The sequence below is a fragment of the Drosophila virilis genome, chromosome X, assembly GCF_030788295.1.
Source record: "Drosophila virilis strain 15010-1051.87 chromosome X, Dvir_AGI_RSII-ME, whole genome shotgun sequence".
Lineage (NCBI taxonomy): Eukaryota > Metazoa > Arthropoda > Insecta > Diptera > Drosophilidae > Drosophila > Drosophila virilis.
Genome location: NC_091543.1, coordinates 449550 through 462126, shown reverse-complemented (window position 1 = coordinate 462126; position 12577 = coordinate 449550). Strand labels below are relative to the sequence as shown.

At 40.8% G+C, this 12577-nt stretch overlaps 2 protein-coding genes across 4 annotated transcripts in view; one reads left to right on the top strand and one right to left on the bottom strand.

Annotated features, from left to right (window-relative positions):
- The window catches only part of mei-38 (meiotic 38), a 48426-nt gene extending 45080 nt beyond the window's left edge, over window positions 1–3346 (top strand). For both annotated transcript variants that reach the window (XR_011416003.1, XR_011416002.1), the window contains exon 6: window positions 3212–3346. The gene's annotated coding sequence lies outside the window, so the exon portion shown is untranslated. The remainder of the gene's footprint in view (window positions 1–3211) is intronic.
- Nmdar2 (NMDA receptor 2) overlaps window positions 1–6224 on the bottom strand; it is a 37149-nt gene extending 30925 nt beyond the window's left edge. For both annotated transcript variants that reach the window (XM_032433324.2, XM_032433326.2), the window contains exon 1: window positions 5921–6224. The gene's annotated coding sequence lies outside the window, so the exon portion shown is untranslated. The remainder of the gene's footprint in view (window positions 1–5920) is intronic.
- Between the last annotated feature and the right edge of the window lie 6353 nt (window positions 6225–12577).

Below are 12577 nucleotides of genomic sequence, written 5' to 3'. Positions count from 1 at the left end.
GCGGCAGCTTAGCTGGAGCAAAATGAGCTCAGAGATTAATTCAATTTACGTTGAATATATGTATGCATGCAAGTGTATACAGAAATATGTAAATCTACACACAGCGGCTGCCGCTAATAAATTGTGTCAGGTGAGAGCTTTAATCTGTCGCTTTGACTTTGGCAAAGTTTGTTTAATTTTCTTTTTTTTTTTCTATTTTTGCCCCACCCACACAGCGTTTCTTGTCCCTGTTGACTGTCCTTGATTTACAGCTGAAGCGTGCAGCGTGGCACGATTGCAATTATTGTGAACGTGACATGCGGCTGACCTCTGGCTTTCAATTTTCCGGTTGTTGGTTTCGACATTCTGCATACTTATGCGAATTATTTCGCTTCTATTCATTTTCATTAGCATTTGCATTAGCATTGATAGATAAGTGTTAGCCTTCGCCTAAACAGTAGTGCTAGCATTAGCAATAGCATTAGCCATGGAATTAGGGTTAGCCTTAGCCTAAGTAGCATTAGCATTAGCTTCGACCATTATTCAAAGTAGGGTTACCCTTAGACTAAGCAGTAGCATCAGCATTATCATTATCATTATCATTATCATTATCATTATCATTATCATTATCATTATCATTATCATTATCATTATCATTATCATTATCATTATCATTATCATTATCATTATCATTATCATTATCATTATCATTATCATTATCATTATCATTATCATTATCATTATAATTATCATTATCATTATAATTATAATTATAATTATCATATCATATCATTATCATATCATTATCATTATCATTATCATTATCATTATCATTATCATTATCATTATCATTATCATTATCATTATCATTATCATTATCATTATCATTATCATTATCATTATCATTATCAGTATCATTATCATTAGTCATTATCATTATCATTATCATTATCATTATCATTATCATTATCATTATCATTATCATTATCATTATCATTATCATTATCATTATCATTATCATTATCATTATTATAATTATTATTATTATTATTATTATCATTTTTATTATTATTATTATTATTATTATTATTATTATTAATTATTATTATTATTATTATTATTATTATTATTATAATTATTATTATTATTATTATAATTATTACTATTATTTTTATTACTAAGTATTATCATTATGATTTTAATTTTCATGAATATTGTTATAAGCGTTATTGACATTGATGTTCTCAAAATATTGCTAGGTGCCTTAAGTTATTTATCTTTCGCTTGGGCGCAGCCGCTGCGCTTAGCTTGGCTGCTGCCATAGGTTGTGAGGCGTAGTGGGACCTAGTGGGGCATAGTGGGTCGAGGTGATTGGGCGTTGGGCGTTTGGTTAGTGTTTTGCCAACCTTTCTACGTCAGCACAATGTGCTGTTGTGGCGGATGTCGGCCTTGCTGGCTGTCGCCTTCACTCGTGTTTGTTCGGGTTGCAGCTAAAGCTGAGGGCGTTGCTGTTGACACTGGAACTGTTAGCGGCAACTCGTATTGGATGCTGCTGATACTAAGGCTGGCTGACTGTCGGCTGGCAGCTATGGCTCCCACCAATTTGTTGGGCGTTTTGAGTGACTTGCACTGCCTTAAACACTGTTTTTTCCCCACTTAGTTGCTGTCGATAAGCAGCCAAACGTCTGCATATAACTGCCTATATGTGTGTGCCTTATTGTTGACCGAATGTAGCGGGACAAAACAGTGATTACTTTTGCGGGTTGGTATTTTTAAGCCGCAACAAAAGCAGCAGCAACAATAATGACTGCATCGGTTGCCACAATAGTCAAAGACACAGAAGGTCACAGCTAACCCACAGACATACACACATGCCAACACACACACACATACCTACACACACACAAGCTGGCCATAAAATGGCGTGTCTTTTATTCGCCTATATCTTATTTGTTGTTGCTGTCTATGTCTATGGCAGCGTCTGAGCCTATGCTATAAACACGCACACGCACACAGACAGCGACAAAAGAGGAATTTATAACACACAACGTACGTATTTATACGATATACTCATCTATATGTACGTTCATGACAAGGCAGCAATAAATTGTATCTTATGAAAACCAAATAAAAGCCGTCATTGGCCTCCGAGCTCCTGTTTCTCCGGTCTCCAGGCTACGTTCGCCGGCTGTTTTGCGGCACCATACGGCCCCGTTTGCCCGTCCCCGATTCCCGCACTATAACCATGTGTAGTACCTGCTGTCCCCCTCTCCCCTATCGTTTGCCTTGGTTCCATGTAGTTTAAGTGTCCCGTTCATCGGACGTGGAATGAATTCACATCGACTGGATATGGAATTTCATTTTGTACAGTGGACGCTGCCAAATTAAAACTGCGAGAAATTTAAGTGGTCTCCATATTAGAATCGTGCATGGAATGTCATGCGACAGACCTCTTGAGCCTACAGCTGTTGTTATTAGGAAGGCAATTATTATTATAATGATTATTATTAATATTATTTATAATTGTTATTTGTTTGTATTATTCAATTTTTATCAATGTGAACATCATCGTAATTATAATTATTATTATTATTATTATTATTATTATTATTATTATTATTATTATTATTATTTATAATTATAATTAGTCATACTGTATTTATTATTGTTTCGAATGGCATTAGCATTAATGCTTTTATCATATTATTACTTGTAATTGTTATTAGTAAAACTGCATTTATTTTATACCCTGTACCCATTAAAAATGTGTAACAGGCAGAAGGAAGCATCTCCGACCCCATAAAGTCTATATATTCTTGATCAGAATCAACAGCAGAGCCGGTTTAGCCAGCTCCATCTTTCTGTCTACCCATCTGCCCGTCTGTATGTATGAACGCAAGGATCTCAGAACCTATAAGAGCTAGAGACTGCAATTTTAGATGTAGGTTCTCCTAGTGACTGCGAAGATCGAGTTTGTTTCCGATAATCGATAACTTATGCCGTTTTCAAGCAATCGATAAGAATCGATATCGACATCCTGTTTTTTGAGCAAATTGAGTAAATAATAAGAGCTAGAGTCACCAAACATGATATGTTGCTTCTAGAATATTACATATATGTACACCTATCGCCACCTCCCCGCTACCACCCCAGAGCTATAAATCAAGTTAATAACCCAACTTTTATTGCCAGCCAATCTAAGCCACAATTTAAATGCAATTGACTTTTTCAGAATACACAAATATTCTATGGTACAATAATATAAACTATTGGATGGTACAGCTAGCGAAATCATAATGAATTGGTGTATACATTTACACACACACACACATTCATGCTTCGCATTCTATCGCAATCTAACAGTATGGTAAGTGTGACTCTTTTCTGTAATGCGATTTTAGTTCCTTTTTTATCATAAGTACTTAATTGATGGTGTGGCTGCTGAGTAGAGGCATAGAAAGTGGTGCGGTGTTAGAATAAGAGGGTCCAGAGTATTCCCAAGTCGGAAGCTCCCGACTAGAACCTCTTACTTGTTATTTCTGTTATTTTTTTTTTAAAGAATATCCATTTAATTATAATAATTATTATTGTTGCTCATAATAGTTATTAGTAATACTGTAATTATTTTTATTTCTGTTATTATTAATTTGAATATCAATATTATTGTTATGTTTAATGTTATTAGTAGTTATGTATTTATTATTATGATGAGTGTCAGTATTATTAATACGACTTTTCGGATAGATCTGGCTACTAGGGTCTTTGAGTCAAAAAACACTAAGCTTATGCATTAGCCTGGGATTTCCCGCTTAATTCCTTACGGTTTTGGGCATTATTAAACAATAAACTTTCGGAATCTTTTCGATATTGGACTATCGAAACGATTAAATTAATAGCGACACGTTTAGTGCGAGGTGTTGTCTAGTCGAGCATTCTGACTAACTAATGAATATGTGCATACCCTGAACTGACCCTTAGAGGCAAATATGGTTTATTTACAGCTACAAGCGACAGCTTCTCTATTAACATTTAGTGCAGGGAATTGTCTAGTCGCGTATCCCCACTGCTGCGATTTTAGTGGGCATAGTTGTGTATCGGCTGCTCCTGCAGCAGTTTTATCATTATCAACTGTCCTTTGGCGTTGCTTTCGTTGTCAGTTTTATGAGTTTTACTGCGCCCCGACTCAGGACAATTCTCGACAACAGCTTCTCGGCTCACACACACACACTCACAGCCGCACACATATACATGAAAAGAAAAAAAAGGGGTTACCGCTCCTTTGACAGTTTTTCTATTTACTTGATGCAGAGCCGGCCACGCCCACTAGCGCTGTCAGTAGGCAGAAAGGTCGGTGCAGTTGTTGTTGTTCGGCTCGTGATGTGGGCCAACTTTTGCTTTCAATATGTGCAGCCTTCCCAGCCATTGTCATGCCCCCCTACCCACGCCCCGCCCCCCTCTCAGTGTCCTTCACCTTGTCGTAAATCGACAGTGCGTCGACCGCTGTCAGCGCGCGTCTTGTTACGAATATTTCGCTTATTGTTGCTGTCCCATTATTCTGATTGTTGTCGTTGTTGTTGTTGTTGCTGCTTATTAGTTTTTGGCCATTTTGCCACTTTCGCCATTTTGTTGTTGTTGTCGTCGACGTGTCAGAAGCCAGCGCAAAGAAAGGCAAAGCAAAAAGAAACAGAAAAAAGGAGGCAAATCAAAACAAAAACAAAAACTGGCAGCCGAGAAAAATGGGGCGTGTTATCTTTTTGACGTTGATGATGCGCGATTCGTTAGCAGCAGCAGCAGCAACAAAAAGCGTTAAAGGAGCAACTGTATGTTGTACATTTTGGGCACACTCACACGCACACACACACACACACACGCGCAATTAATTCAGTTGATAACGCTGCGTTTTTGTTGTTGTTTCCCTTTTAGTGTTTGTCTTAACTTTGTTCCGCTTTGCTTTAACATTACGCATGTGTGTGTGTGTGTGCGTGACAAAATCAGCAGCTGCAATTGAAACAAATTTTAGGCGTCTTAAATTGTAGGCGTGGCTAGCAATACACGCTTTCTCTGATCTTTACCTTTGCACGTTGACACTTTTAATCGGCTGCACTTGAAAAAAAAGGATTAAAAAAATATGTGGCTACTCTGGTTACACTTTTTGAAACGGCATGATTGATAAGCCTGGCGTTGCCTTGAGAAAGCACCATTATAAAAAAGGCTTGCATACTTCCAGGCGATACTTAATTTAAAACTACAGCACGTAGGCCTGGTCGCCAGGGGCGGGCTGCGGTAGGAGGCGTGTTCCAAAGCAATTTAATTTATGCACTTTTGGGACAATCCCAAGCCAACACTCACTTGTATAACAACAACAAAATAAAACCAAAAAAAAAAAAAACAAACAAACAAACAAGCACACACACATGAACAAAATTGAGAGCAACTGTAGTTGCACTTGTCATGCACTTTGATCACTTTGAAGCCATTTTTATTGTTATTGCTCTTAGGCTTTTTTGTTGTTGGGCAGCAAGCAGGGTGCAGGGTGCAGGGGGTAGGGGGCGGGGGCAGAAGGTAGCGAGCAAAGAGAAACACACAACAGCAGCAGCAGAAAATGAAACAAGAAACAAGTCCACACCCAAAAATTCGAAGACACGCACAACGCCGACGTCAACGTCAGCGTCAACGTCGACAACGGCGCACACACGTACAGCCACAGCCAGACACACACACACACACACACACGCGCACACACACACACACACACACACACGCACACACACACACACACACACACACAGACATACAGTTACGTTAATATGTATTTATATTTGCGAGCTGAATTTGTGGCCTGGATTTACGCTAACTTTTATTTGGATTTTTTTTTTTTTTTTTTTTTTTGTCAAATGTGGGCTATTTTATTTATTTTTTGTTCTATTTTCGTTTTGCTTACGTTTCACTTATTTACTGTTTACAATTTACTGTTACAATACACTGCTCGGGTATATCCGTGCGGCAGTCAGCAGTCGCCCAGTCAGGGGTGGGGTCACTTGGTTAGCTTGGTTCTGCGTTCCGTTCAGGTCTAGTCGCTTGTTAACGTTTACATTTGGGTCTGGGTCTGGGTCTGTAGGTCTGTGGGTCTGTGGGTCTACGTCTGGGTTGCCGTTAACGTCGTCGCGCGTTTGTGTTAGCCCCGCTGACGAGATGCGACGCTGCTGTTGCCGATGCCGATGCGGACTGAATGCGACGAGCAACGAAGTGGCACTGCCAACCCGGGACATCAGCACAGCCGTAACTACCAGCAGCAGCCGCAGCAGCAGTCTCAGCAGCAGCAGCAGCGGCAGCAGCAGCGGCAGCAGCAGCGGCAGCAGAGCAAAAATTGATGCTGATTACGAAATTTACAGTAACTTTACAAACACATACAGGCGCTCTCACGCATTACGCGTGTGTGTGCTTAGCTGTATTTGTGTGTGATTTTTGGCGTCGCGTGCTCTCTGGCTATGCCCTACTCTCTACAGCTGGCCAAAGGCTTGCGAAAGGCCGCGGGGGTTGGGGAGTTGGTTAACAGCATCCTCCTTGCGTTCGTCAATGTCAAAGGAGCGCGCAGGCTTTTGAGCATCTGGTAACGGTTGCTGTGCGCCAAAGAGCCGCAAAAACGCCCTCAACGTTGCGTATATGTATTATGGGCCAGCCTCTCTCGCGAAAGCCACGTGCCAATCCCATTTTAACGCTATTTTCGCTCTCTCTCTCTGTCTCTCTCTGACTCCACCCGTCTCTCTGCCCAACAGGCCGAGCTCAGATTTAACGTTGCCAGATGGTTTCAATGGATTACTGTTTATATCTTTCTAAATAACGAATCGAAGGACCTCGCAGCTAGTGCTCGTTAAAAATATATATTAAAGTTTGATTAAATACAAAATAAAATAAAAAATAATTATGCGCAAATAATATTCCCAATTATCTGTAAATCTAAGGCGACACTCGCTTGAGTTATATGACGAATGATTGCACTTGGGCAACAGGATGGCAGCACTGGCAGCCAATACGGCTATGCAAGGACCGACACTGCAAGAGAAACCGAGGGAGAGAAAAAGAGAGCACGTGAGAGCAGATGCTGCGCAGGTCAGAATAAACAGTAGAACTGCAGAGCTGCGTTGCCCTCGCTGAGGTCAGAGCTTCGTTGGGATCGGCTCGGCTTCGGTTCGGTTTGGCTTTCTGGAACGGCTGAAAAACCACGTGTTGATTTGTTTTGATTATGCGCATTTTGCCTTTGAAACTTTTTTAATTTAATCCTTTGTGGTATTGAGCCAGGGCGCGAGAACGGCTTGACAGGCGCGTCCACACGCCCCCTTTTTACTCCCTTTCCGACCAGCCCTTGGCTGTGGCTGCGCCCATTGGCGCAACATCGTCGTCATTGTCGAGGCTGCTGTGGCTTTTGGCTGCGACATTGGTTTTTGGTCTCGAACACGTTTTGCTAGGCTCAGGTCTCGGAATTGGACTTGGGCTTGGGCTTCCACTGCCTGCACAAATGTGGCCCCCGAGTGCGTCCTCTCAAAGAAATTTGATCAAGCAGCGAAAGGGACAAGCGATTAGGCCTGACTGTTGACATGTCTATGATAGATGCTGCCAGCGAGTCGAGTAGAGAGAGGGCGAGCGAGCGAGAGAGTGACAGAGCGAAAGAAGTTGAGAGCGAACTTTAGAGCAACATAACTCCCCTTCCTCCACCCAACGACTAACCCCTCTCCCCCTCCTCGCCCACTCACGACTCACAGCTTTGTAAATTTCGAACGAGTTCTTCCATGAAGAAGTTTCGCAGCCAAACCGAATTGTATATTTGATTGGGTTAATTGCTAGGGTATTTTAGCTGTCAAAATACCCAATGTGCTGCTCAAATTAAAGATCTTGTATCCTTCGGTAATACAATTCAATATAGGTCGAAAATATATGGATTCTTTTTGCTCCATTTTAAGTCTTAATTACTTTAATATTACATCAATAAATTTCTGGAATGATGGAATGGCACATTTGTTTTCGAAGCGAAGTTGGCTGCTCTTCTGATTAAGATCAAAAGGCGATTGATTCTATTTGACGGGAATGCATCAAAATAGATCAAAAAGCGATTGAATCTATCCGATAAACATGCTTCCTTTAAGTCTTCCTAATTCTAAGTTAGTTACACTTTATTATAGATAACATTAAGGAACGATGGAATGGCACATTTTCACTTGCAGTGAAAATGGCTGCGCTTCCGATTGAGATCGAAACGCGATTGATCTATTCAATATACATGCTTCCTTTAACCTAAAGCTAAGGAACTTTTACTTTTTTATAGAAAACATTAAGGAACGACGGAATGGAACATTTTGATTAGACGCGAAGTTGGCTGCGCTACTAATTGAGATCGAAAAGCGCTTAAATCTATTCATTTCATTTAACTTAATTATAACTTACTTCAACATCTTTATGGAAATCATTAAGGAACGACGTAAGTACACAATTTTGTTCGTAATATATACTCATTAAATATAAATACATGCTTTAAGTTCTTACTAATCGCGCATGAAATGCGCCAAACATACGCTCAGCAATTGCTTCAAAATTATCACTATACTAACTGGCTGCTAGTAGTAAGTGTGCGTGTGTGTATTTCTGTGTGTGTGTGTTTGTGTGTGTGTGTGTGTGTGTGTGTGCATAGCACATTCTGTTTGCCTTACGCAGATTGCTTGGCAGGCTGGCTGGAAGGCAGGATATGATAGTCACTGCCGACAAAATATGCCCATATCTTCTAAGCGCACTCACGCACACACAAACACACCCACCCACACGCCCTCACGCCCACACACACACACACACTCACACTAAGAGCAGGCATCGGCATCCTTATCATCATAGTTGGAGCGAAATTGGAAGCGCCTAAAAAACATTTTTTGGGCGTTATACCAGCTAGCATTTATTGTTGGCTTTTTGTATTTTGTAAATTTGGTTTTTCTGCTCGGGATGATGGAAAGGGGTGGGGGGGTAAAGATGCCAGTGCTGCCCATTAGGCGATTTTCTAGCCAAATGCGGCTCGTGCATTTAGCTTTTGTTTTTCGGCACTCAAATTAAGCTATTTTTTTTTGTCATGAAAATCAGTTAAATTTCTAAATAGTTGGCAGCTGGCTGTGGTGCTGAGAGTGCTGCCATTTACATATTTTCTAGCTCAGTGCGGCTTTTGCCAGCAATTTTTTTTGTCATGAAATTCAGCTAAATATGTAAGGAGCTAGCAGCTGGCAACTCTGGCGGCGGACGGCAACTCTGGTGAACAGGCTGCGTGTGGCCGAAACAACTGGCTTTTTATTTGAGGGCAACGGCTGGGCCATCGATTAAAGCAATTTTCCACATCATTGAATTGTGCTCAATTCAATATGTGGCTGAGAAGCAGGCTGAGTCGGAGTCGGAGTCGGAGTCGGAGTAGTTTGTAGCTGGCTTTCGGTTTTTGTTGGCATAAAATTTGCATAATTATCTGTGCGGCAACATAATTCCGTAAAGGTGCCGTCTCGCAATTGACCATTGCCCATTGCCAATTGTCGACTGGTCATTAAATATCGTTTATTTAATGTTTACAACGGCAAGAAACAGAAGTCCGTGTCCAGCGATACGTACGCATTCTTCTCGAATGCCCATTTAGGTAGCATATGCTGCCATTTAATGCATTTACAAGTTAATTAATTTTATTAATTAGACGACAATGCGCAAGCCAAGCAAGGCTTCCCTTCCACTCGGTTGACTGCAGCGACATGACGTATACGCCGCGTTTGGCCAAGCGCCAGAGATATCGCACTTGTCTGGCTAGATATACGTGTTTTGCAGGTAACACCTGTTCGATGTCATTTAATTGATAATTAGCGAAGCTCCTCATTAGTCTCCTCATTAGTCTAAGCCAATTATGTTTGATCCCATAAAGTATGCTATATGTATTTCTGATCAGGATGAATAGTTGCATTGATCTACTTTTTTTTCGTCTGTCCGTTTAAGGTATATATAGGTATATATGTATGCAACTCGAGTTTTTTGTTTCTTTTCGATAACCCTTCGACTTTCATAATAACGATCTATATCGATTTTGAGACTTGATTTGTTAAGGATAGCTTTTAACAGCCTGAATCCACTGAAAATGGGTTTAATGTATTTTTGAAAATGTATGTAACAGGCAAGCGTCATTATATCTAGAGGCCAATCTAATGAGTTTTGACCGAGTTATGGGGTTGGGAATTTTTTTTTTTTAATTCTATCATTAGCTCTGCGGTTTGAGTATGCTGATATTTAAATTTTTTAAATACAATAATTCAATTTTTTATTATTGCTTGATCGAATGCGCTCTTAGTGTTGGCAAAACAGGGTGTGGCTTATTCCCTAGTCGGGACTAACGCCTAGAGCCTCTTACTTGTTATATATTTCTGTACATATATTCTCTCATACTGTTTCGAGAGCTAGATATTGGGGATATCCATTTTTGTCTGTTTTTTTTTTCAATATTTTTCAATGTAATGCTTATCTTTTAGTTTCAATAATTTTTTTATCATATTTATTTGGATAAATATTGATTTTTAGCAAGATACATTTACCTTGTGTTGTGCATGCTCTCAAATAGTTTATTCAGTTACAAGTATTTCACTTTTTTGGCACCCCCGACCCTCCCGCCCACCTCTCCTAGTCGGATACTGCCCATTAGAGTCTTGAGAAGGTTGTTGTCAATGACAGAGTCTGATTAATATGCGATTTGGGCCAAATATATTTTGCGAAGAGCTCAATAAAATCCAGAGACACGAAAAAATCACTTCACAAGGCAGAGACAATTTTGAAGCTCAGCCCGGGCGGGGCGGGGCGGTGCAGGGCAATGAATTTTGGCATAAATCATAGGAGAGCGAGGGGAGGCGAGATGGAATCGGGCAGGAAACAGAGCAGACGAAAAAACATCGAGACAAGTTCACAATCGAACGGCAAAAATCCATTAATTCGTTTGGCTTTTTCCGCCAGCGGCTAAAGTAAATGAAAGCACGCCCCCTTCTCTACGCCCATCCCCCCGCACTCATCAGGCGCGTGTCATGTCGGAACATGTACGTGCCGAGTGATAAGCTGCGTCTGGGCAATGCTGGGTAGCCCGGGCAAAGCCGAGAAGCGTGCAAACGCATAATATGCAGATCAAACACATTTCACAGCTGCAGGCGTTGACAGCGCCAGCGAGCCCGATACAACGACAGCGCCAGTGACCGACTGTGAGTTACCCTGTAGCCATTGGCAAAGTCTTTGATCTGGTGCTGCGTGTCCTGCCTAAACACCAATCCTTGGGCAATTATCAGAGTGTGCGGAAATCTGCGTTTGATATTCGATCTGCAGTCTCTAGCTTTTTTGATTGTACAGATATATTTACATCATCGTCGAAAATCGATATTAATCGATTTATCGTATGGTTAAAGGTATCCAACGTGTGATATATTCTAGACCTCCGTTTGGTATTCGAGTAGCTACATTCCAAATTTACAGAGTCTAACTTTTGTAACCCGAGAAATGTTTTAAATACCATCGCAGTAAATCGATATTTATCGATGTTTAGCAGAGAATTTTAAACGTTCTTTTAAGGTAATTCAATATTTATCGATTTCTATAAACATTCTATTTTAGGGCTAAATGCAAAATACTTTGCCCTGCGTCTTCTTCTTTTGTAAAGTATTTTGTATTTTGTATATATAGCTATTTTGTATATATAGCAAGCTATCTTTACAACATCATCAGCAGAAAATCGATATTTATCTATTTCTATCAAACATTTCAATCGCTCTACTATAAATTAATTAATAAGTACCCTGCCATGTGTCCCTTTCTGCTAAGAAATTTTTTACAAGCGCAGCCTATGAGAATCTAGCCGCCTCTCTTCCTCCCTGTATACCCTCTCTTTCGTAAGTTACACGCCTGTTATACCCAACTTGAGCTCACGAAATGACTACAGGGTATTAGAGCATATACTTAAGTCGAGCAGAAAGCAAACTTAAAAGCAAAACGCGCAGCATTGGCTCAGACAATTAAGTGTAAGAGAGTGCGATGATCTCTCCAGCCCAGAGCACGCGACGGGGGTGGAAAACAATCACAGCCCCATTTATGTGAATGTATGTAGATGACACACACACACACACACATACACACGTGCACACACTCGCACATTAACATGAGATAGGTTGACGTATTTAAATTGAATACGTGGCGAGGAGGACTCTGCCAACTGGCATCGAGGCAGATGCAAATCGTGTTTATAGCAAATAACTAGTTTCATGTCACATTTGACACTGTTTAATCAACGTGCATGTGGGCAAAGGTGTGGCAGGATAGAGAGAAGGCAGGGGGAGTGGGGGGTGGGTGCTCGACGGCTTTCAATTGTTGCGACATTTCCATAGAACCACAAATGCTGCATACCCTTAGGCGCGCACAGCCCCAGCGACCAGTGTTGCGAAATGTTGCTAGGAAAGCAGCATTGCGGCTAGGCCCCTCTGAAAGCAGCCAAATTTAGTTAGAAAATGGCTGAAATAGCTCCGTTTGTGTGTCTGTGTGTGTGTGTGTGTGTGTGCGCACATATTGC